General features: G+C 54.4%; 1 long non-coding RNA gene across 1 annotated transcript in view; it reads right to left on the reverse strand.

Annotated features, from left to right (window-relative positions):
• The window catches only part of LOC123281246 (uncharacterized), a 46,643-nt gene extending 23,441 nt beyond the window's left edge, over positions 1-23,202 (reverse strand). The window contains exons 1-2 of the long non-coding RNA XR_011498530.1: positions 23,089-23,202; positions 13,892-14,003 (exon numbers count right to left, since the gene is read on the reverse strand). This is a non-coding gene — a long non-coding RNA (uncharacterized lncRNA). The remainder of the gene's footprint in view (positions 1-13,891; positions 14,004-23,088) is intronic.
• Positions 23,203-23,843: the final 641 nt, after the last annotated feature.

Consider the following 23,843-nt stretch of genomic DNA (forward strand, 5'->3'; position numbering starts at 1 on the left):
TGGACCCATTTTAAAGCCCCCTTTGCTGGTTTCTTCTCCTGTGCGCATTGGGTCAAATCACTGGGCTGCTCACGGCCAGGAGCTAAAAGATCCTTGCAGGGAGAGATCCTTCCCTTTTATGCCGACGTGGCTCCAGAAGATGCTCAGCTGAATTGCGGACAACGCTCTTTTAGAACTCGGGACCAGCTACTCGAAGCATATGCCAGAGGAGCATCAATACAGGAAAACATCTTAGAAAGGGGAAGTCACATAGAACCCCATCAAAGCTGATTTTGACCCATTTTGAAGAAAGTCGCTCCTTTTGTGGGTGTGAAAGTGATCTGGTGCGTATTCCCTTCATGCTGACCTCTTTTTCAGATGTGGAGATGAAGATGCTCTCCTGCACTTCTGGCTGACACTCCAGCCTCTTCAGGCACAGGACCTGCAGCCTCTCCCAGGGTTGTCCCCAGACCTCACCCCAGACCTAAGCCTGCCAGGCCAAGGGGTCTGAAAACTCCCCCAATTCTGGGCTACTGCTCTGGGCTGAAGCCGTGCCCCCATCCAAAAGCCAGATTCTCAGCCTCCAAAGGAGGCTTCCGAACTTTATCTCAGGAAACACTGACCTAATCTTTGCATGGAGACCGCTATTTACATTAAAATTGGTCACATAATGAAAAAAAAAAAGAAGTAGTTCATTAATATGCTAAGAAGTGCTAATTTGAATGTTGCCGAAAAGCAATTGCAAATTCCATTTTGCAACTTGCAAATGTGATGCAGTGCAAATTAAGGCTGATGGACCCATCTTCAGACATTCAAACTTCATCTAGATGCTTCTGAGCTGAATTCATTGGCTTCCAGACCCGAGGGGGTGCCTTCTCCTTCAATTGGGAAGAAAGTTGGAGGGTGCAGGAGTGGCAGCATCCCACCATTAGCCATTTCTCCCCTGATGTCAGGGGAGCCAGAGTAAGGGCATCACGAGAGGTGTTGCTCAAAGGACCCAAACAAAAGAACAGAATAGCCCCAAATTTTCACCACCACAGGTCTCCATAAGATGGAGCCATACCAGATCCCCAACTTCCAGCCAAGACAACCCACCCCTGGCCCCCAGCCTCAAGCTCCTCTTCCAACAGGTGACCTAGGATGCTCTGTTGACCCAAGTAGTCCCGTGGGGATCAGAGCCAGGTTGGCAGGCGTTGGCCACTCTTCTCCTGGGGGTGGACTGGGGACGGCGCTGTCAGAGGAAAACAAAAGCCCGAGGACTGTGTCACACTCAGCAGTCGCTTCCGTCTTGCGGCCATCCTCCGCCTGTCTGCACAGGCAGTGGAGTTAGAACTTGTGTGAAGCTGGGTACCAAAGACAACACACACGGAGAAATGTGTGTGGGGTCAAAAACACCCTTGGAAGTCCCTTAGGACAGCATGGCACTGGAGACCGACGCTCCTTCTGCGTAGGCGCTGCACAGCCGGCCCTGCCCCCGTCTTCGTTCAGTCATTCTTTCTTCAGGTGAATACCAGGTGAAGGGGTCGTCTGGCCTTTGGGGACACATTGTATTTTTTTTAAGTGTGCATCTTTAAACATATAACAACGCATTACACACAGAAAGATGTTCCAGCCCTGAGGAGCACCAGCCAGAGGCCCCGGACCCACTGCCAAGGCTGGCCGGCTGCACGGTCAGCACAGGCAGAAGCCCCGCCGTGTCTTCCCCTCCAGGCTATTTCCCTGGAGGATGAGCGCCCCACCGGGCTCCCATCTTCATGGCAGGAGCCTCTTAGTGGTGACTGCATCCTTAGCTAGGCACTCCTTCTTCCTCCCTTTACTCCTTGCTCCCTTCTCAAAAGGATGCCCACGAAACAAACAGGTGACGTAAAGAGACAAAAGAACCTGAGTAAGGCAAGAGGAGGAAAATCAATACCAGAGCTAGAAATGAGGTTAATGCACAGTCGCATAGACACGCAGGAGCCAAAGGGACATGGAAAGCATGGCTCTGAGCTTCCCAGAGGCCACAGCAAAGAGGAAAATGAAACCTGTGCGAACTTTGTCCATAAACTAAAAAGGCAGTGGATCCAAAATGAGAAATTTCTTGGTGGGTCCCCTCCCAGGGAATGGACAATGCAGTGGACCATGTGCCCCCCACAGAACAACAGGTTCAAAATCATGCGTTGGGTGGGTCAGCTTCTGGAAACGAAGCTCGACAGAAGCCCAGGACAATCTGAAAAGGCAGGTGACAGGCGGTTGCTGGCCCTGAGCTCTCGCCAAGTGTCTGTTCGCTGGGGTATTTCTACTCAGAGAAGGAGCTGAAAGGAAGGGACACAGGTGGGTCCCTACATGGCCTCTGAGCCTGGCGGCCCACATGCCTCGGCGGCACCTTCAGCCTGACGCTCAGGTGCCGCCCCTGCCAGCCTACCGCTGGCCCCACAGGCCGGGCCCATCGTCGGCTTGGGCTCACGGAAGACACCTTTCCATCCCCGGGGTCCCACTCAAATGTGCCCTGCTCAGACGGGCTTTCTGTGACCCGTCCGTCTGAAGTGCGCTGTCCTTCACAGTGCCTATGACAGTCCAAAATCCTCGCTTCCTTACTGTTCCAGCTAGACCGTAAACCCCAGGAGGGCAAGAACTTTGACTCATTCAGGTCGAACCCCAAGCACCAAGAATTTTTCCTGGCACATAAGTGTATGTAATAAGTATTTGCGGAATAAATGACCTGGCATAACAAACCCTTACATCACACGTTTTGTGTTCCAAGCGCTTCTAAGCATTCCTTGAAAATAATGGCCCCTCTCACCCTGACAGCAGCCCTAGTATGTCAGTTACATTCTGGCACTGCACCCTTTCACAGATAGGGAAACTGAGGCACGGAGCAGCTCAGCCATTTGCCCACAGTCACACGACTAGGCGGTCCGGCTACAGAGTCCTTGACCCCGCAGCCAACGTTTGGTTGGGACAGGTTGCCCAGGGCCTGGTCACTAGTCCCAATCCCCTGCCCGAGCCGGAAATGCTCCATACCCGCCGCCCCTCCGGGGGTGGGGGCGCAGCGCTTTGTCTGGTTAGGAGCTAAGCAGCCTGATCCAAAGTCTTCTTTCCTCAAAGTCGTTGACTTCAGCTGAAACTCGGAGCGAGGTGCCGGAGGGCAGGATTGGTTCCCTAACAGGTCCGCGGCAGCGCGCGGCAGGAGGAGCTCGCCGCTCGGGCCGCGCGTCTGCGAACTGTGCGGGATGCGTGTCGCCGTGAGAGAGGATGGCGTTAAAGAAACGCATTTGCCATTTATTCTGTTAGACACCGCTGTCATCGAACTCGACGGGCCTCGACAATGCAAAAGGTAGCTTTTTCTCATTTGTTTCTAAACCAGCCAACGTAGCCCATTCCCCCGCCTTGCTCTCTGGGCATCCCCAACAGGGAGCCACCGGGGAGCCGCTTGGACCTGCAAACCACACACCCCGCCCCGGCCTGGCCCCTTCCGGCCCTGCTGGCAGCCCGCACACGGGCCTGTTGGAAACGTTTGCAGTTCCCCAGACGTCGTGAGAATGGAAGGCAGGCTTCTGGGGAGCCGCCCCCTCTGTGAAAGGAGAGGCCCCAAAGCAGCGCGTTTGTCCCTGAGGTGCATGCCCCCTCCCCGCTTTACTCTGGCTTCTCCTTTCATGCCACTTGTTCAAAGAGGCACCCAGGAGGTGTCAAGTCCCCTAACATCCAGGAAGGCCCAGGAAACCAGCACAGTCCATTTTCTCCAAGCAAATTTTAGTTTATCAGGCTTGTAAAATGTCAGAGCCAAAAAAATCAAACCATTTTGGAGAAGCTTTGTTTGAATAAATACATCATTTGAGAATGGGCTGGCCCACTTCACCCACTGGTGCAACTCCCTGCCCAGGGACAAGGTAGAAGACATGGTCACCAGAAAACAGCCTGGCCCCAAGAAAGACCAGCTCATACTGATGAAAGAAGCCCAGTTTTCATACCATTATCTTTCTCACTGTTAAGTAACACGTTGTGTTTCTGGGCTTATACATCAGTCTTACGACCTTGACTAATGTGAGTCTAGACCTAAAAGAAAGATCCATTCTCAGAATCTGAATAAAATCCATTTTCTGGATTTTCGAGGTTGAGAATCCAGCCTGGAGCTGTGATTAGGTTACCAGCTAACAAATGTCACCTGGCGGAGGCTGCCTCTGGTAAGTGCCCCTCCTGCCCCACCAGGCCCCAGTAAAGCTCCTTCCTGAGGGGAGAATGCAGGCAAGCTTACTCATCAACTACAACCTGGAGCAGTGACTCTCGCCCCTGGCTGCTCATGGAATCAGCAGGGTCGGACCCCAGAGACTCTAAGTTCATTTGTCTGGGGTGCACTTGGGCATTGGGGTTTTCCAGATAGTTCCGCTGTGCACTGGGAACCACTGGCTGGACCTGGAAGCCCTCAGGTCCCACATATCTGCAGAGAAACTCTCTGCAATAAGGAGCAGAGGGTGGGGGGAAGGAACATGCCACGGGAGGCCTGAGCAGAACCCTCTTGAGGCGGGGAATGACTTCCGCCCAGGGGAGAACCAGCCGGCCCTTCTCCACCACTTCCTCCCTGAGGTCTGCTGGGAGGGCCCCTCCTCACGAGTCAGGCGCCTGTGTCAGCCGCCAAGAGTAACAGCTCGCCCCAGCTGAAGCTTGTAGCCACCTTGGGATGCCACTTAGGGCCTGTAATTAGAATTCACTGTGACTGCAGTAACACGGGGCCTACCCACAGCCCAGGACCCCCCGGCATCGGCTTTAGCCCAGTGATTTAAAACCTTTGTGGACAGATTCGCCACACCTAGCACGCATCTCCTGGGGGCTGACCCCTGTGATGTCCACCCAGGGGGAATTGAATTACAGCCTCAGATGCAAGACTGAGAAGTGGCGGGGGGAAGCTGCAATTATGCACGGACCTGGATGGGCCATCTGAGGAGAAGGCGACCGGGGAAGCTAACGCTGCCTCCCCTTAGTCCTGCAAGTCTCCTTGCAGAAACCCATCACAGCACCTACCCAGCAGAGAAGCCGCCTGCACTGCTTGGAGCAACGCGAGGGGGCAGCTTCCTCGTGACCCTCTCTCCTGATGCCCGGGTCGAGACGGCATAATTAGTCTCCACTTTCACAAGTAATAACTACACTCAAATTAAAAATACGCTGTACCACTCATTTTACCCCTGCATGTATCACAACACGTAAGTACACATCCACTGTCTTCTGCTCATCATTTCCTTTATTTTCTCATGTTGGTCAACAGGGTAAATAAGCATCTTCCTATGTATCTCAATATCATTAACATTCTTTCAAATGTATAGGTTCTCATTTAAGATTGAATGAGGGCTATTGCCTATGGCAGTGGAAACAACTGGAAAATTTGTGAATTATATGCCTGGTTTGCTTCTATTTGCCAAGCTAAATATTGAAGAAAGCCCTTGTCATGAACACTCAAAAGTTTTTAGTAAGCTTAACAACCCCATGAGAAGAATTGTGGAAATAATACCAAATGTGGAATCAGGAGACGTCGGTTTGAGTCCCAGCTACCGCATAGAACTGCTCCATGACCGGCCGTCGACAGCTCCCGGGTGCCAGCCTCCTCGGTGAACGGGGAACCCAAGCCTGCCTCAGTGGAGAGAGGCTGCAGGAGGCGCAGAGCAACAGGACCCGAAGTCATCCCAGATGCAGCCACAGAGAGGAGTGTGGGCTCGGTGAAGGGCGGAAACAGGGATGGTGGGGCCCCAGAGGGACCAGGGAGGAGCAGTGTTCCCAGAGCCCAGCACACACCGGAACCTCAGAGGAAGGCCCCCTGACAAGAGCTGAAGCTCGGGGTGCCCCGAAGCAGCAAGTGCCGAGACAGCAAGCCCACCTCGTTCTGCCTCCTGCCTCTCATTTCCTCTTGGGGCTTCCGATGGCCGAGTCCAGTCAGAATCAGCCAGGGAGGGCAGCCCACAGAGCCAGCCTCCGGGGCACAGGGAAGGGCAGAGACAGCTGGGGATGGGTGGGGTGGGGGCAATAACCAGCACAGAGGCCTCTGCAGGGTCAAAGTCCCCATTCAGCCCCAGGGTGAAAAACATGGTACTTTCTGAAGCGAGTTTTCAAAACGCCTTAGAATTCAGCTCCCTCAACTGATGGGGCCCCAGACGCTACGTAAAGTGGACAAGCAGTTCTAGGCAGAGTGTTGGTGATAAACCCACCTTCAGAACGTTCACTATCCAAGAGAGCAAAGTTTAGCCTTAGATTAAAGAAGGTTATCCTCCTTCAGAGGGCTCCCCAGGTCCTTGCACAAGGCTCCCTCCAGGGCCCATTAAGCAGCTGGCTGGGTCCCTTTGCCCTGAGGTCAGAGGCGGGCAGCGGCTGCAGCAGAGAGAGGCCGGCAGAACGCCTGGGCGGGAGCGCTCGCCCGCGGGTCAGTCGCCGGCCGCAGCCAGCACGCTGACCCTCAGCACATGCCTGTTTGGTCTTGACGCTCCAGTGTCAGTGGAGAAATGTGACATCTCGGGCAGTTTCTGCAGCACCACAAGGGACCAGCGTGCACCCGAAAGCTTGTTTCATCCTACGAGGCCTCAGGAAGGGCCCCAGTCAAGTCCTAGATGTCCCTGTAGGAGAACATCCTGATGTGGTCACTGGGCGCATCTCGGAGGGTTAATCCGGTCCCCGCCTCTGTTTGACAGATGAGGAAACTGAGAGCCAAAGAGCGGACGTGACTTGCTCAAGACCCCAGAGCAAGTCAGAGATGGGAGAACGCAGGCTTCCAGGCTCCTGGCCCAGTGCTCCTGAACCCCCAGCCGAGCAAGGTCCCCGGGAAAGTACCTGAGGATGAGGGCTCCGTCACGCTGCAAAGAAGCCAACAGCACAGGCTCCAGAATCTGGCTGCTGGAGTCAAACCCCTGTTCCACCAGCTGTGTGAGTTTGGGCAACAGGCTGCAACTTTCTAAGCCTCAGTTTCTTCATCTGTAAAATGGGTACGAGAAAGTTTACCTCTTTTAGAGAGTCATTAAAAGGATGAGAGGGAGCCTGTAAAGAGCTTGGTACAGAGTAAGCAATAAGAAGATTCCATCTTTGCCAGTTCGTCAGAATATCAATGTTAACAGCGTTTCCTCAGCCAGATGGAACAGCCGTCACTCACTGGGCTGTGGGGTCCACCTTGATCAGAGGACTCAGTGAGTCAGCTGAGAGCAAAGCTCCTGCTGTCTTTTCAGGAAGAGCGGACGCGAATTCTGGCACAGCGCTGGGGTCGTGTGGCCCCGTGCATACACGGGCAGGATGGAGAGAAGCATGGATTGGCTGCTCCAGCTACTGGTCTGGCCTTGGGCCAGGCTGTGATACCAGGACCCCACGTGTCACCAGCATCTAGGAGGCTAAATGGGGCCACAGTGGCTTTAAACACCAAAACTACAATGACCTGTAGTCCCACCGCCTTGATTCTGGCTCCCGGCTCCCTCCTCTGCCCTCCGCAAGGCAGCCTCAGTTCTCCCTAGAAGTCTTCAGCGGGAGCTTTCCAAACTCCCAGACCATTCCATCATCCGCTGCAGACACCACGCAGCAGCGGCCACCGGCCACCGCGTTGTGTTCTCCTCTCTTTCAGCAACCCTGGCCCATCAGTTTCCATGGTCGCTGCCTGGTGCTGTCTCTCCAGACCTCCAGGGGGCGCCAGCATGGCACCTGCTCCAGAGCTGAGGGAGGGAGCTGGGGTCTCAGCTGCTCCCTCTCACTCAGGCCCTGGGCTGTCTCCTTGCCGCTTCTCATCCTTCAACATCTCTGCAGATCATCCACCACCCCTCCTGCTCCCTTGGGGGCCTCCACCTTCCAGTGCACTTTGGGTTCAGTTCCTACACTGGACAGTGGAACAGGCCCAGCTGCCTGGAGTCAAGGAACCATCATGGTGGAAGGCACCCAACATCCACTGAGGCCACGGCTAGGGAGCCCCGTTGGTCAGAGGACGCAGAATTTAGAAATTAAAGAAAAAGAATAAAATTGCTATTGCTTCCGGATGAAATATCCTGATAATCACAGGAAAGGAGAGCTTGGAACCATAATCATAATCATCTGTGGTCTTTGCCTGTGTAGACCTGGCCTAAGGCTTACATTTAAACCCATGGTGACTCTAAAAGCTACATGAGTAGTTCATTTCCCAACAAAACTGCCATACAGGGAGACAAATAATTTAAGTAGGGACAATGCTTCACCAGTATGCACATATTAAAAGTTTAAAATCACAACCCAGGGAAAGCCAGAGAGGGAAAGAAGGAAAAACAAACTTTTGTTTCGTTTCTTCTAGCTGGAAAGACCGTTGCGTTCTGAAGCTGTCCGAGGTCTGCCGGCCGAGCGAGGGAGTCGGAGGGAGTGACTGTCACAGAGGAAGTGTCGCGGTGCAAGCCCTTCCTCGGGGGAGCAGAGGGGAAAATTTAGAGGAAGAGAGACGCAGCCGTAAATTCACAACTGGAAATCTACTGTCTGGTGGGTGCGCTTCTCCCCCAGCAAAGCAATCGGACGCTTATTGACAGCAGACTGATGGAAGCAAGATCTCATTTCTAAGCCGGGGAGCACTGCAGCCCTTTCACGTGATGCTATATTTTCTGAGCATTTCACCAGACATTCCCCCCAGAATCAATGTATGGGTTATAGATTATTGATCACAAAGGACCCGGACCGCAGCCTGTCTTCCAGCGTCAGAACGAGGGCTATTGTTCTCTGTCCCATGCTTTTAATCAGGAGTTATCATACATTTTCAGACGTGGAGCAATTATTCATAGTCAAGTTATCCTACTCAAGCTTATCAAGAATTTAAACTGAAAAATATGTACATGTGCCTTCCTGTGGCAGCTCTCTAGACTCAAGAGGAAAGTCAGAAAAACATTACTGGTCCAAGAGCAAACTCCGAACCACCGGCTTCCGATGCTCTCTCCCCGGTACAGGGCGGTTTCGACGAGACTAATATCGCCATTCTGTGAACCTGCCAGCAGATAGAAGTTACCACATTATTGTGGTCTGTTTCTGAGGACAAATAAAGTATGCTGCTCTCCAGTGTTCTGCAGAGCATGCCACGCTATAGACAGAAGTGTTTCAAGTCAACACAATATGAAAAAATTCAAAATAAAATGAAAAGTGTCTGAAAACAAACCAACATAAATATACAGCAGTCCTGTTAATTATGATTATTTATGATCATAAGAACTGGCATCATTACTGTGGTTTCCTTTCCAAAATTTCACAAACTTGTTACTATACAGCAGTTTCGGAGTTCTATAGGCTCAGAGAGGTGGCGCGCTCGAGGCAAAAGTCATTTGGGGCAGGAATGGCGGATGTCCCTGGAGCAAGGGCCTGCTTGCACACGTGCGTGCACATGCGTGATGCCGACACACAATAAAACCCGCCTGGCCCCGCCAGTGCCCTCCACATGAAACCACTGGTAACGCATCACAGATGTCTCTGATGAGCACCGCCGATCTATTAGACAAGGTGCTCCAGTTGCCTACAAGGGGCCTGAAGAATGATCCAGAAATACACCCCCTGGGGGGAACAGCCTATGGAACAGCACCGACAGCACTGAATATTTCATCAGAAGGACAGGACTTTTCTCTTCCCGGTCCCCCTCCTCCATCGCCCTGCCTGCCACTTCCCCCCTCCTTCCCGATTTTTTCTCCACTCACTTGACAACTAGTCACGGCCACATCACTGCCGTCCTGCTGTCCTTGCAAGCTGACCTCTGTAGTGTGCGGTGCCCAGTGGTCATGCTGTCCTCGTCTCTCGCCAACCACATCTGACAGGAGACGAGGCGATCACGGCAGCGGCTCCTGGCACCTGAGACGCCCTGGGACTACACAGGTAAACCAGGGGAGGCCGTGTTGTCTCCAGACTAACAACGGAGGGGAAGACATGACATCTCCAGCCAGGAGCCCAGATCCGCATATTCAAAAGGTTCATCATGCGAGTGATGAAGGCAGCCCTCTCAGCCTTCCCGGATGAGGCAGGAGGGGGTTGGGAGGAGCACCTGGCCCTGTCCTCAGTCAGGGAAGAAGAGAGGCACAGGTGGAACAGGGTAGCGAGGGCACCTCGGGCCGGGGCCGGGGGTCCCAGCCCCACGGGCTCCCGGGGCCCCTCCCAGGCAGGCTCCAGACCCCAAAGACGCCGTAGCCACACGGGCAGCTGAGAGGCCAGCTCTTCCTCAGGGCCACACCCGCCCAGAGACAAGACCCAAGGAGACAGGTTTTTCCGTCGAAAGGGAGATGGTTTCTTTAAAAATGACACGGTGGTTTTGGGTTGCTGTATTCTCTTGCAACTCCTTTTTGGTGAAGTGTCAGAGTGGAGAAAAACATGAAGTATTTTGACTGAAATAAATGCTTTCATGGAAAACAGAGAGCCCTCGAGGGTATTCTAAGACTTGAAGAACGTCGTACTATTTTAAGCAGGTGACAGTAATGTCATTGTCTGAGGGGTTAGGGCGTTTTCTCGAGACTTACAAGAGGCGAGAGTAAGTCTGCTTCGAATAGAGCAAGCAAGGAAACGTGCCTCCTGGTCTCTTGCTCGCTGGTCCGAGGTCGGCCGCCGTGGCTGCGGCTCCTGCTCTTTGAGGAAAGCAGCCAGTGCCGTTAGGGAGAGAGCGTTTGCTGGCTTTCTCCAGCAGAAACCAAATCAAGGGCAACAGCACTCTTCCAATCACTTGGACTTTTCCCACTTTCATTACACCAACCGTGTGAACGTGGCTGCAATTCTTTCATCCAAAAGCCTACCTGTGGTTATCGTGGCCGGGGGAGGTCCAGGGCAAACCCAGACAGCACATTTCCTCTACCCTGAAGCTGGAAGCTTCCTTCAGGCTGCCCCTCCTGTTGATTGTCCTTTTCTGCTTTGGTCGTACCGAACAGTCATTAAAAGTTGGCAGCATCTGGCTGTGGCCTCCTAGAACCACAGGCCCTGACGGAAACCTTTCCTTTTTATAATGACACAGCACTGAAATATAAGAAAAGCAGTCTTACAGAAAATTTGTTAGAAGACCCCACTAGGACAAGGGCTGCTCACCAGCTTCCTCTTCACCCCGAGCTGCGTGCTTCTTCGTGCCATCGTGTAGGTGTTCCACAATGGCTCTTGGGACGGTGGAAGTCTTGTGGCAGCCCGGCTCTCTCGGGTACCACAGTGAGGCCAGGCGCCCTCCTGCTCCAGCAATGCAGCTGATGAAGATGCAGCCTCTGCAGGAGTGTCCCCATTCCCATGTCCCCACCCCCACTTCCCATGCACAGCTGCAGCTCATCTCACGAGGAAAAAGTGCGCCGTCCCCTCCCGGAGCCCTGCCGCCACGCCGGGGGCCACCAGGAGCAGAGGGGAAAGAAAAGGCAGGTGACTTAGCCGCACCCTCATGCCCCTGGACTCAGGAGAGCACCCAGAAGACAACGGGGACAGGCTGGGCAGTGGTCCAGGAGCATCCTCGGCCCACGAAGCTGCCGCTGCTGTGGTAGAACCTCAAATTCCTGGGGCAAAAAGCAGGCCGGAATGCCCTTTCGGGGAAAGCCACCCCTCCTTGATTGAGTACCACTGACCACCCTCCTGGCACGTCCAGCGCCCTGGAACCCATTCCCACCCAGGCCGGCCCAGCTCCTGTTTGACTGACGGACAAATCTCTTAAATGGATTCATGTCAACAGGCTGTAACTCTGAAGTCCCTCAAGGGGTCGTTGCTGAACTAGACGCCCCTAGGCATCCCCTGTGAGGCAGAGCAGCCCCCCTCCCAGTCAGAGCCCCTCGGGCAGCAATCCCTCCAGCCTGGAGGTGGATCTCTGCTCCTTCCCTGGAGCCCGAGATGCCGCCGTCCGCTTGCCCACAGGAACCATGTCATGGAAACTACCAACGTCTCTAGCCCCTAGGGCCTCCCCCTGTGCGCGGAACTCGAGACCTTGCACCCTCTGCCCTTCCCCTTCCAGAAAGTTCATTCTGGGGTGACACTCACCAGGTGGGTGGGAAGTGGGTGGGGCCATTAGAACCATCTTGTGTTTGACTTTTTGGTTTTCTTCCCCTCTTTTGGTTTGTGATACTTTGTTTCTTTGTTAGGTTGGCTCTTTGTTTTGGGGTGGGGGCACTTCTGTGGTCTGACTATGTACAGTTAGCAGCTTGGCGCTTATAGTTCTTTGCAGTCCACAGGCCCCTGACTTGTGCCCTCGCACCCTGTGAGGTGCACCCACCGATGAGGGAAAGTTTAGAGCAGATTTTCTGGACCTGGGCACTGTGGACATTTTGGCCCTGATAAGAGTTTGTTGTGCGGAGCCCTTCTGCGCGTCGTAGCTGTTTTCCCAGCATCCCTGGCCCCTGCCCATCCAGTAGGCCAGCCTGGGCGTGGTCTCACGGTGCCGGCCAAGGCGGAAGCGTGGCTGAGCCCAATCGAAAAGTGTTTTTCATGCTGCTGCTTCTGTCTTGTTTCTTAACACCCTTTGGCCAGAGCAAGTCACAGGATGGATCCCAGACTCAGGGCTGCAGCAGCGCTGCGAAGGGTCATGGCACAGGGTGAGGACTTAGCCACTTGTGACATCAGTCTGCCATGGATGGCCCTAGACGCTTGGCTTACATAACCAGAAAGACGGAGCAGTGTTTTCCTGACGTGAGCAAAGGGAGGAGCGCATTGGAGACTTCAGGAATTCTCTTTGGGCTTGGGGATACATCGGGCAGGTCGAGGCTCCCAAAAGCACTCAGTGAGGTCTCGTGGGAGCTGCCCAACGCCTTGTGGGCACTTCTTTTCTAATTTTAATAAAATTCACCAAGCTGGATTTCCAAGTCCCAAGACCATGAAACCTTTTGATGATGATGCCAGTGAGCCTGCTTCTGGGTGACAAGGTGGCAGAGAGCAGCTCTGCCCAGTGCCAAGCTGGCACCACCCGCTGCCCAGGTGTGGGTGCTTGTCATTTACCAGACAGCCCTCCTCCCTCGGCTGTGCCCACCCTTCTGTCTCCACTGCAGAGTGAACCCGAGCTCCCAGCTACTTTCAGAGACTCTCTGATTTTATGCTGATCGTTAACTAAGAATATTTCTCTCCAGAGATTTATTACATTAATGAGCTCTGAAATTACTCATAGCAATTAAGTATATTGTTTTTAAACTCTTCAGAAATCATCAAAACACATTGGTTGTTTTTCAGGGAACCATAGGTAAGGGGTGCAGATGGTGCCCAGACAGACCCAGCCACCAGCTCCCCTCCTGAGGGCTGCGGGCGCTTCTGGCCCCCGTCCTCCCCAAGGTGGAGGGTCTGCCCAGCTGAGGGGAGCTCCATGTCCCATAGTAGTGGGACTTTTTCTCAAGAAAGACTGGACTCTGAGTCTAAGCAGCCAAGCTTCAGATGGCTCTGTTCCCGGGACCATTAGGAAGTTTGGGGACTTCTGCCCCCCGCCCACACACATACAAGAAGCAGAATGAGAGCTGAAGGCCTCACATCCTGCTTAAGGAGGCCTCTCCTTCCCAGCAGCTGGGTGTCACTGCTTCTCCCTGCATCCCTTGCCTCCACGGGGCCCCACCCCACCTGACACAGACCCGTCTCGGATTCTGCCCGCAGGTTCCCCACAGCACAGACCCACTAACGCAGGCAGCCTGGGTCTTCAGAGGCGGCCCCTGAATCACGCTCAGTCCTCCTCAACAAGTCATTCATTACACTCACCATCACAAGCCCCCTCCAAGGCCAGATGGTACAGGGCAGGGGTCAAGAGCAAGCTCTCAGACATCAAGCTGCCAGGATTCAAACACAGAGCATGGCACTCAGCTGCCGCGTATAAGGCCTCGATTAGAGCAGCGTACAGCACAGAACATGGGTGTTCCTAAATACATGTGAACTCCTTGCAATTACATTTCAGGGATTGGCCCACATTGTCTCATGTCGTTTTCACCACTATGAGATGGGCGCCATCATTATTCCCCATCTTACAAATAAAGAAACTGAGACACACAGAGGTGAAGTGACTTACGCAAGTCTGCCGTGGGCTTGGGGGTTTGTGCCTCTCCAGATCCTCTCTCCGCACAGAGACTGCCCCTCCACGGCGTCCTGGGCCTCCAGTCGGGTTCAGCCGTTGGGAGCCCCTGTAAGAGGTGAGGGGGCGGCGAGAGAGAGGCGGGGTCGTCATTCTCCCTGCTTCCCCTGGTGGGGATGCTAGTGCTGGTGACCTGCTCCGTGCAGCTCTCTCTGTCTTTGGCTCCAAGCTGCTCTGTCCCTTAGCACTCAGGCCGGGGCAGCCCCCACCGCCCCGCACCACGGACTCCTAACCCTCACCCACTCCATTTGGCCCTTTCGTTAAAGCCTCCTCCACGGGCCCCTGTGAGGGTTCCGTCTGCTCCCTGCTGGGCCCCAAGCTCCCGAATCTGTCCCTAACCACTTCTCTACACCGCCAGTCCTGGGGCCCAGAAAATAAGAATTTGGACAGAGGGGAGAAAGAAAATCATCGGCACATTTTTCACTTTTGAGGCTAAAATGAAGACTGGAAAGGTCCCAACGTTTTGAGCCCTTTGGCTGGGCTTTGTCCAGCTTGTGGGTGGATGATGAGGAAGGAGAGAGGAGCCCCGTCATGACCACCAACGTGGACCCTGGTGGCCCATGGATGTGGGCAGAGCCCTGACTGCCTAGGTGCAACCAAAGACAGTCCATACCTCCACTCAGCTCTGCTGTAAGCTGTGCAGCCCACGAGGGGGCCGACAGTGTGCACAGAAGAAGGGGGGAGACCCAACCCCCCAGAGCTGGGGAACAACTCAGCAGCAAGCCCTTCCTGAAACACCACCTGCAGGGACACTAGCTGCCTTTCCAGCGGAAGACTCTGAGCTCCAAATTCAGCTGAGTGTAGCCCTGGTCACTGCAGGCCCAGGAGTGCCAGAGGGAGCTGGGCTGGGACGGGGAGGGGCCACTTCCTCCCCAACCCCAACCCAGCCCCACCCCCGCAGACCCCACCCACTGCACTGTGCTGGAGCTCTCCAATATGACAGTGCCCTGAGTGAGGTCACTGAGGTCACAGGACGGGGTAAATGGAATGGGAGTGACCCCAAGTGATTTCCTTGTGTCTTTGCTTCCTTCTCCATCAGGCCCTGGCTCCCACCACACCACCTTCAGAGCGACATCACTCGCCTCGATGCGTGCACTTGAGTCTCTAGCACCGCTAGGGGCTGAGCCCAGACCCCTTTCCTCTGAGGCGCTGGGCCAGGAAGTCCTCACTGAGTCCGCCCAGCCCTGCTAAGGCGCCTCTTGTGCGTCGTCGCCCACAGGGCCCCGTGCAGGAGGAGACCGAGCCTTCCTAAGCTCGCCCAGTCCCATCCCATGTCCCAGGCTCGCAGGCTGCGCTCAGCCCGCACTCTGGAAACACTGGCTGGCAGTTCCAAAAAGCAATCCAAACAAAGAAAATGGCAGATTATCCAGGCTACAAGGGACATCAGAGACCATCTGGGCCATGTTACACCTGGGGAAACTGACACACGCCAGGGAACGACTTAGACAAAGAGCCTGATGCAAAACCAGGAGGTCCGGCTCCCAGCCCAGGGCTCCCCAAGCCGTTGCAGACCCACTGCAGCCTGTGTGCACCGACTCCCACTTCTAAATTGCCCCCTTTAGCCCCATGGGAACAGTCAACCTGAGGATGCTCCATGCCTTCTGCCCTCTCAGAGCGGGAGAGGCCCTCTCTAGTACCAGAGGCTCCGTGGCACCGAGACTTTTTTACGTTAAGTGATAACCAATGCTTGCTTCCACAACTGCCTCGAGGATTCGAACCCAGGGCCGGCTGCGGGTCCAGGGCGGCGTGCCACTCCATCACGTTGGTAGGGTGGTAAATGTAAAAGGTAGCTTCCTTTAAAAAGTGTCTCTTAAAAAATAAATCCCCCTAGAAGCTTAATGCCGAATGTATAGATTCCACCTCCTCCGCTCTCTACCGAGCACTCTGCGCCATCAAGTGAAATGGTTTTACTGTCCCTTAAGATTCACATAGAATAAGGCAATCACAAGAAGGTAGTGTTGAACTGCCCCAGAAGGGGACGGCTGGGCCTTGCTGGAGCGAGTCCTGAGGGCAGGAGCACTGGTTACTACACAGTGTCTCTGAGTCCCAGCCTTGGGAAAAACTGTTTGGGTGGCTATTGGGAGTGGGATATTTTCCAATTTTCAAAATGAAACCTTCGTTTTCAGGGTATTGCAAAATCCAGGGGATCAAGGAGGCTTTTTAGTGCCCCCTCAGGGAGGTCCCCCTGGACGCCCAGTGCCAGTCACTGTGTCCCAAGCCGCACTCCTCGGAAGAGCCATTGAACTCAGTCTGTGACTGCAAGGCCAGCAAGAGACGCTGTTGAGGAAAAGAGGGCCCGTCCATCCTCGGGCTCAGCTCCAGCCCTCTGCCCGCTTCCCTCCTGGCCCCAGGACCTAGATTCTGGATGACATCCACGCCCTCCCCACGTCACCTTCCCTCCCCCACCCCGGCCACACCTCCCACCTTGGAGCAGGTGTGTCTTCCTCGAGATGATCCCCTCACGGAGTCAAACAGCTCAAACCAGGCAGGACCAAGCATCAAACTGGGGGCAGCTCCGATCCCCAGGACCAGAACTAGCTAGAGTGGCCTGTCCAATGGAACCCTTCATGAAAAGGAGCTCACAAAGGCGCCACAGACAGACCCTGAGCCATGGCCAGGCTCACGGGCACCGCGATATGCCAGAAATAAAACTAAATTATATCACTTGTCAGCATTAAGAAAAATTTTCCTCTCCGTTCTTCATTTGAAAAGCACTATATTTAATGAATGAGTACTGAGTCATGACATGTAAATGACTGAAATATAGGAATTATGCTGAGGTCAACTAACGTGTCTTTAAGCCATGAAATTAAGGGACGTGTTCATGCCTGTGTATGGTGCAACTGCCGGTCATTGCGGTCCTCTGTGAGGCCGCCCCCGAGCCCTAGGGAGTGGTGGGCAGCTCTCCACGGAGCTGATGAAGCTTCTACGCAAACCCTCGTCTGATCGAGATGCAGGGAGCTCGCTGAGCGCTTTGCCCGGGCGCGGTGAGACTGCAGACTCTGTGTATCCGATGGGGCGTTGCTGGTCCCGCTCCATCCCAAAGGAGCGTTGTGTAGATTTATCACTGACGCAAGGTGGGCATTGTCTCCCTCGGTGCGTCCAAAATGGTGGCCCATCCAGCGTGTGCATCCAACGGCTCTTTCTCAATGGCATTGCTCGCCTTTAATTTCTCCAAGAAAATTAAGATGCTTCAAAGCCTGAACTTGGCAAGTTCGGATGGAAGATGACGGAGAAAAAGGTAGGAGATGCCGAGATCCACAGGGAGCTCAAGACGAGAAAAGCTCTGGTGGGGACCGTCTTCCAAGGACTCCACACTTCCAGGCTGAGTGGGTGTGTTTCAGTTGTTCCATCTTGCAGCCCTCTTCAATTTTTTGGTGGAAACAATGCTTTTGAATTTCCTTTGGTGAAGGGCTCCCGTCTGTTCTCAGTCATGAAATTTGAATGGGGTTGACTCCCACAGGCAGCACCAAGGTTGGACACTAATCGTCCTAAGGCAATCGATATATGCCTTTACGCTGACCACTGGAATTAATGACCCAATTCTGGCCAAGTAGTTGAAGATCGTGTGTAGATGCAAAGCTTGCAATGCCAGACACATTTGCATTCATGAAAGGAGGGCTTAGAGCTATTGGGAGAGGGAGGTAATATGGTGTGGAAGCTGATGATGAAGCCAATACTAAGACGGCTCTTGGTGCTAGCCCATAATCTGCTGGATCAAACCCCATCTGAAGCAGAACTAACTTGGAACTTTTTTTTTTTTTTACAAAAGCCAAAACATTTTCCCTCTTGTTTAATCCAGTAAGAGTTTTTTTTTTTTTTCATGACACGCAGTGGTGGTCTTCATGACACGCAGTGGTGGTCTTCGTGGCATGCAGTGGCGGTCTTCATGGCATGCAGTGTTTCTAGAATGGAGAAGGTCCTTTCCAGAATCCTGTGTCCTGGAGTGCAGACACGCTTTCTGATCCCCTCCCTCCGACACATATAAAGGTGGCTGAACTCCAAGTAAGTGCTCCACAAGAGCTGAGAACAGCAGCGAGGAGAGGCAGCTGTGTTGGTCCCAAGGACAGGGAGCTCATGGCTTCCAGAGAGTGGGGATCCCGGCTTACGGCCTTGCAGACTAACCCACTGTTTGTGACTGACCTCTGTTCCTATTCGTCAAACCCAAGGCCACCTTAATCCTTAATATTTGGAAATTACCTCTGCCTTGAACTGGCAAAGCCTGGTGCTTGTTAACTGCCCTCTGCCAGCCAGACTCGCGGCTTCCCTGGGAATGTGCTGGGGACGTGTGTGGAGAGCACGTGGAAAGGGCCCCCACCCAAGTTCTCAGCAAAGAGGTTGCAGAGCCCCCGGGATCCCATCGCACATGAGACCGCTGCAGCCTTGCGACACCAAAGGCTTGCAAACAAGGGGAAGGTGAGCGACGTGGCGGAGGAGCCTGGTGCCCTGCTTGCTCAGCTGCAGCCCAGGGGCCGGAGAGGGGCTGAGGAGGGCTGCTCTGTCATTTCTCTCTTTCCATCATTCCAACCAGGTGCAAACATGAATCCTAAGTTCTGTGTCGGGGGAAAGGGCCTTCAATGTCATCTCCTCTGTCCTCTGACGTGATGTTGATTTCCTCCCCAACCTCTCCTACAAGTGGTCACATAGCCTATGTTGAATACCTCTGGCTGATGGAGAACTCACTCCCCACCTCCCTTGGAGGCAATACCATCCGTGGTCGGTGCTCAAAGTCTCAATTTCCCTTGTTCTGGGCGTGTATCCATAGCTCTGAAGTTCCCGCCCCTTGGGGCTGCTCAGAACTCTCTGCCCCCTCTTCCTTTGGAAGCTCATGAAATATGGGAAGCCAGAAATCACGGTCCTTCTGGGTACTCAGATGGCTGGATTAAATGTTCCCTATTCATTTCTCACATAGCCTTGGTCCTATGTATCTGAACCTCTCCCAGTCTTTCCTGATCACAATACTTTCCACAGTCCTTTTCAGGATGGTAGGAGAGAGCTCCTTCCTATCACCTCCGTTGTTCTTTACACTATACTCCCATTAATGCAACCACAATTGCACTGTGGTTCGAGAGACCTATTGTAGGGTCAGACCAATGGAATTTCCCTCATCATTTTTCCACAAAGATAACATATGACCTGCTTGTATGTTTCAAATGCCATCGGTGACAATAAAGCCCTGTTCCTTGCTTTATTCTAATTTTATAATGTCCCCTGCCCCTAGCCTCTTGAGCTGGTAAGAAAGCACATTTCTCCCTCGTTGTAAGTTAGGAGCACACCAGCACCCATGTCACGGGGGGCGAGGGGAGCATCTCTCAGCTTTGGAGATGAATGAGTAAGTAAAACTGAAGGCTCCCAAATTGAAGCTGATCTATGTGGGCCACCCTCTGCTAATTGTCACCCGGCGATTTTGCTTCCACTAGTCACGTGACAAGTGACAGCCACAGACATTGATGGATTCTGACCCGGACTAGAAATCTGGTGTCTAAAAAAGAGAGAGAAGAAAGGAAGAAGGAGATGATGAAGTCAGCGGCCCAGCGTGAGGAGAAGGGAATGGGAACAGGGGCGTCACTGACAGCTCAAGCTGAGGAGGAAAATTAGGGACGAAAGCCCGCCCCACCGCCGTATGTGGCGAGGCGGCCGGGACAGCTGCAAGAAATATCTCCCACCGGATTGCTTGGCCAGAACTGTGATCCATGCCCGCATGCGGCTATCAATAACCCCACGTGATTAATGCTAATGATTTATGTTAATTTTGCCATAAGCTTTATTTGTGCCCGGTGCTGAACTTAAAGATGTCAAATCATTCCTTAGGAAGTTGTTGGGGATTTTTGAAAGCAAAGTCTAAAATATAACGCCTGACCTTCCACACGTCGGGGCCCCAGCCTCCCAGCATTCTCTGGGAGAAGAGGGTCACCATCCCCCGGAACTGCCTCTCGTTCGGTGGTAAGTCCCTGGCAAAGGATTCCCATTGCAAGAAGGATGCTCCGTGGGGAGCTTCACCTTCCCCTTTTCTTTGAGGGGGTGTTCAGGCAGCGGAGGAGGCAGAGTCCATCCTGGCACCGGCATCCCAGCTGCTGTCCACGGGCTGCTGTTCATCCCGGAGGTGGGCGGGCAGCGACAGCTCAGCGGGCCTTGTCCCAGGTGGCTGCAGAGAAGTCACTTCATTTTCGGGGCCTCGATTTCCCTTCTGTTAAATGGAGCAGGAGGAACGCTCCGTCCTTTTCGCAGGGACGCAGCGGGTTCAAACACGGGGACACCGTGGAAGGGTTTCCTTCTCCCAGATGCCCGCCACAATGCGCTGCTTTCTCCAGGCAGCCCTGGGCCCCAGTGGCTTCCCCAGCACCACGGCGTGGGGGCCGAGCGTGGTCCTTCAGGTGGTCCCCTGCCCTCCTGCTCCTCTCTGCACATGAGCTGTTGACCCGGGGGCCCTGGGTACCTCCTTTATTCACTCCCAGCCTCTGGGGACACCCTCTGTGTGGCAGGCCCTGGACAAGGTGAGAGGTGGGGCCAGCAGCTACTCAACCCTCTCGGCAGGCCAACACAGACCTCAGAGCCTGACCATGTCACAGAGCCTAACGGTTGTAGTGTTGAAGCAGCACGTGCCCACCATGCAGAGGATGAAAGGACACCAGGCCAGTGGGGCAGGAATGCAAAGAGGGTGTCAACTGCTAGGCCACGGCACAGCCACTAGACATGCCAGCCACCCCTCAGCATGGTTGCCTCGGGCCCCGGGAGCTCCAACCTCACGCTGCTGCCCTGTCTGCCTCGTGCTCCCCTTGGAAATCCCCTTCAGGTCTCGCGCCACTGTCTGCGACCCTCGGCTCCAGCCCTCAGGGGTGCATGGGCCACTCAGGGCACCAGTGGCTTCTTCCACCTGTCATCCAATCATCCCGTTGGTGGCTGCCCTGCCTTCAGAATAAAACCTTTCCTGCTATCCCCATCAGAGTCCAGGTCCAGGCCAGGACCCAGCTAGTCCCAAGCCACAGGGCAAGTAATGCAACGGGGGAGGAAAGCCCAGGTCCCTCCCGTCCTCCTCGCTCTCTTCCTAGAAACTCGTTATCTAGAGCTTAAAAGCGACCATTTCTGTATGGGTTTGTACCCAAGAGGAAATATTCTCTCTGCTCTCCTGGCTTCCCGTGGTGGGGCTCCACTGACCCGGTTTGGTCTGGGCTGTACGGCGAACACCTGTCAAGACGTATGGACCGTGCCATTTATCAAATAATCTGCTCCAAGAACAGATAGGCACTATCAGCAATCTGGTATTGATCCGTACAGGCCCCTGCTATTGTTCATCCCCACATCCCGAATGGCAGCAGGAATTAATGAAAGAAACAAAACAATGCATACCAATCACTGGGCTCCCCAACCGGCTTCGCCGCTCTCATTAAGTTGGTCAGAGTCTCCCCAGTGAACCCAAAAGCTTGCTTGGGAAAGGTGGGCCCAGGAGGGCAACCCTGGTCCGCCAAGGGACCCTCGGCCGCCCTCTCCCTCTTCCTGACCTCCTAGGGGTCCTTGCATGTCTATGAAACCTATGGAAGCCGATGATGCTAATGGCGTGGGGAATCCTCCTGGGCGCGGAAGCGGCTCTCTCAGGGTCCGGGCGGAGATGGCCTCTCCCTGACAGCCCCTTCGTGGCTGTGTTGGAGCCACCCTTGTCCAGGACTTTTTCCCACACAGAGTCTGTCTGCCTTCCATGAGCACAGATGCACACTGGGGAGAGCAACGTCTGCAGACAGCACTTGCAGGCCACCAAGGGGAGGATGGGTACCACGGCGGGAAAGAAGGACAAAACACAGCCTCTCCCTCAAGGGAAGGTCCTGCAGAGAGACACCCGCCAACTCCACCTCTGGGCCCCCCACCCAGACACGCCTGCCTCACCATCACCGTGTCCTCAGCACAGCAGGCTTCAAAGGCTCAGCTGAGATGGCACCTCCTGAAGCCTTCCCCAATCCCTCCAGCCAGAACTGAGCTCTCCCTCCGCTGAGCATTCCCCCTGCTTTGCCTGGGCATAACATGTAATAAACTGTGTCTCCTCCAGTCTACGAGATCAGAAGGAGCAGGGAGGCAGGAAAAACAAGCACATAATTATGAGGCCTGCCCTCTGAAGGCAGGGACGTAGATGCGATCATCCTTGCAGCCCTACATAGTGCCTAACGCTATGAACAATGGATGGATAGGTGGACAGGTGGATGGGTGGATGAGTGGATGGATGAATGGATGGATGGATAGGTGGACAGGTGGATGGGTGGATGAGTGGATGGATGAATGGATGGATGGATGGGTGGATGGATGAATTTGAACCAAGTGGAACAAGGACTCAAGAGTACACCAGTCCCATGGGAGTAAGCCCACATTCATGGTACCTTGATGATACACAGCACTGTGGGTTTCACTTTCTTCCTCACAGTGCAAAGGATCTCCCCATTCTCTACCCACAGTGCCAGGGAGCCTTCACATCCTGATGGACCGAAGAGGACACTGAGGCCCAGAGAGGATCACACAGAGCCAGTCCTCCAACAGCTGACCTCCTGAAAGGAAAGAAATTGGCCCTCTGCCTGATCTAAACCAGACCCCAGGCCTGGGACTCCCCTCTCAGGAGGCTCCCTGGAAATCGCAAAGCCACGGTGGGACCAACCACGGCTGCAGACCAGCCCAGTCAGCGAGTGCTGCTGAGCTCCTGCCACACTTGTCCCCTCGGAAGGGCCCCTGCAGGCTGCCTTGATTGTCCGTGCGGGGTGGGGGCCCTGTGTGTCCCCCGTGCTGCAGACAGTGAGGTCTCCCCTTCCTCCTCAGCTGGAGGGCAGCCTCAGCAGAAAATCTGCCAAGAACGGAGCTTTCCGCTCGGCTCAGGATTTCAAGAGAGGCAGCCGCCCCGTGTCCAAGAGATGAAGCAGAAACACTAAGTGGCATGGACTGAGGCCTCGCTCAGCTGAACAGGGCCTCTGGGGGGCAAGAGACAGCTCCAGTCTGGAAAGGAACAGACCAACGGGTCAGGCTGGGCCAGCCAGGCATGCGACATGCAATTCTCCGAGGACAGACGGCAAATCTCCACCCGTGCAGGGCCCAAAGAGGTCGACCCAGGTGCGGGGGCTGTTCCCCCTTCACCCCTGCCCTGCGGCTCCCTGCAGCCTCACCTGGACACGGGGCCTCCTCCAGGGCCACGTCGCACGTCTGCCGTGCAGGGAGGGAAGGGCAGCAGAGCTTCTGTTTCCGACTAAGGAAGACAAGTGTGGATGACGAGGGTAGCTGGGCAGTGGGTGGGAAGAGAAGAGAAGAGGGAAATCAGAGAGGGATGGGCGAACAAAGAAAGCCTGGCTCCTGCCCTTAAGGATCTCCCAATTTCAGGATGCTCTGAAGCAGCGTCTCTCCTTCAGGGATTCCAGACGTTCAGAACGTTGGGTGAGCCGCCCCAAATCCCTCTCTCTGAATTTCCACATAGCTCTTGCCCTGTGCTCACCCAGTTGGCAAGGCAGAGTTTGGGGGCAGAATTTCGTCCTCTTGAATTCCTGCAGGCAAATGCCGCAGTCACCAGAGGTGACACCCACCCACAGTCCAGCTCAGGAAAGGGCCGTGTGTGAAGGCTGGTCCATCCTCACGCTCTGTACCACCACCATTCGGGCAGAGACATGGTGTCCCTGAGCAGGCCCGGCCCTGCTGGGACCTGAGGACACAGGCATGAAGGACAGGCCCTTCCTCACTGACCCCTGTCCCATTAAGGCAGACTCCACAGAGCTCCGAGGATGTTCCAGAAAGGAGGAGATTCAGAAGGCAGAGGGGGCCTCACAGGAGGGGAGGCCATGGACAGGCAGAGCAGAGAAAGGTGTGTGGCGAGGAAGACAATGACTGTCTCCTAGAAACCCTCCCAAATCCACAGCAGCGTAATTGGAAA

This window comes from Equus asinus, chromosome 26, assembly GCF_041296235.1.
Source record: "Equus asinus isolate D_3611 breed Donkey chromosome 26, EquAss-T2T_v2, whole genome shotgun sequence".
Classification (NCBI taxonomy): Eukaryota; Metazoa; Chordata; class Mammalia; order Perissodactyla; family Equidae; genus Equus; species Equus asinus.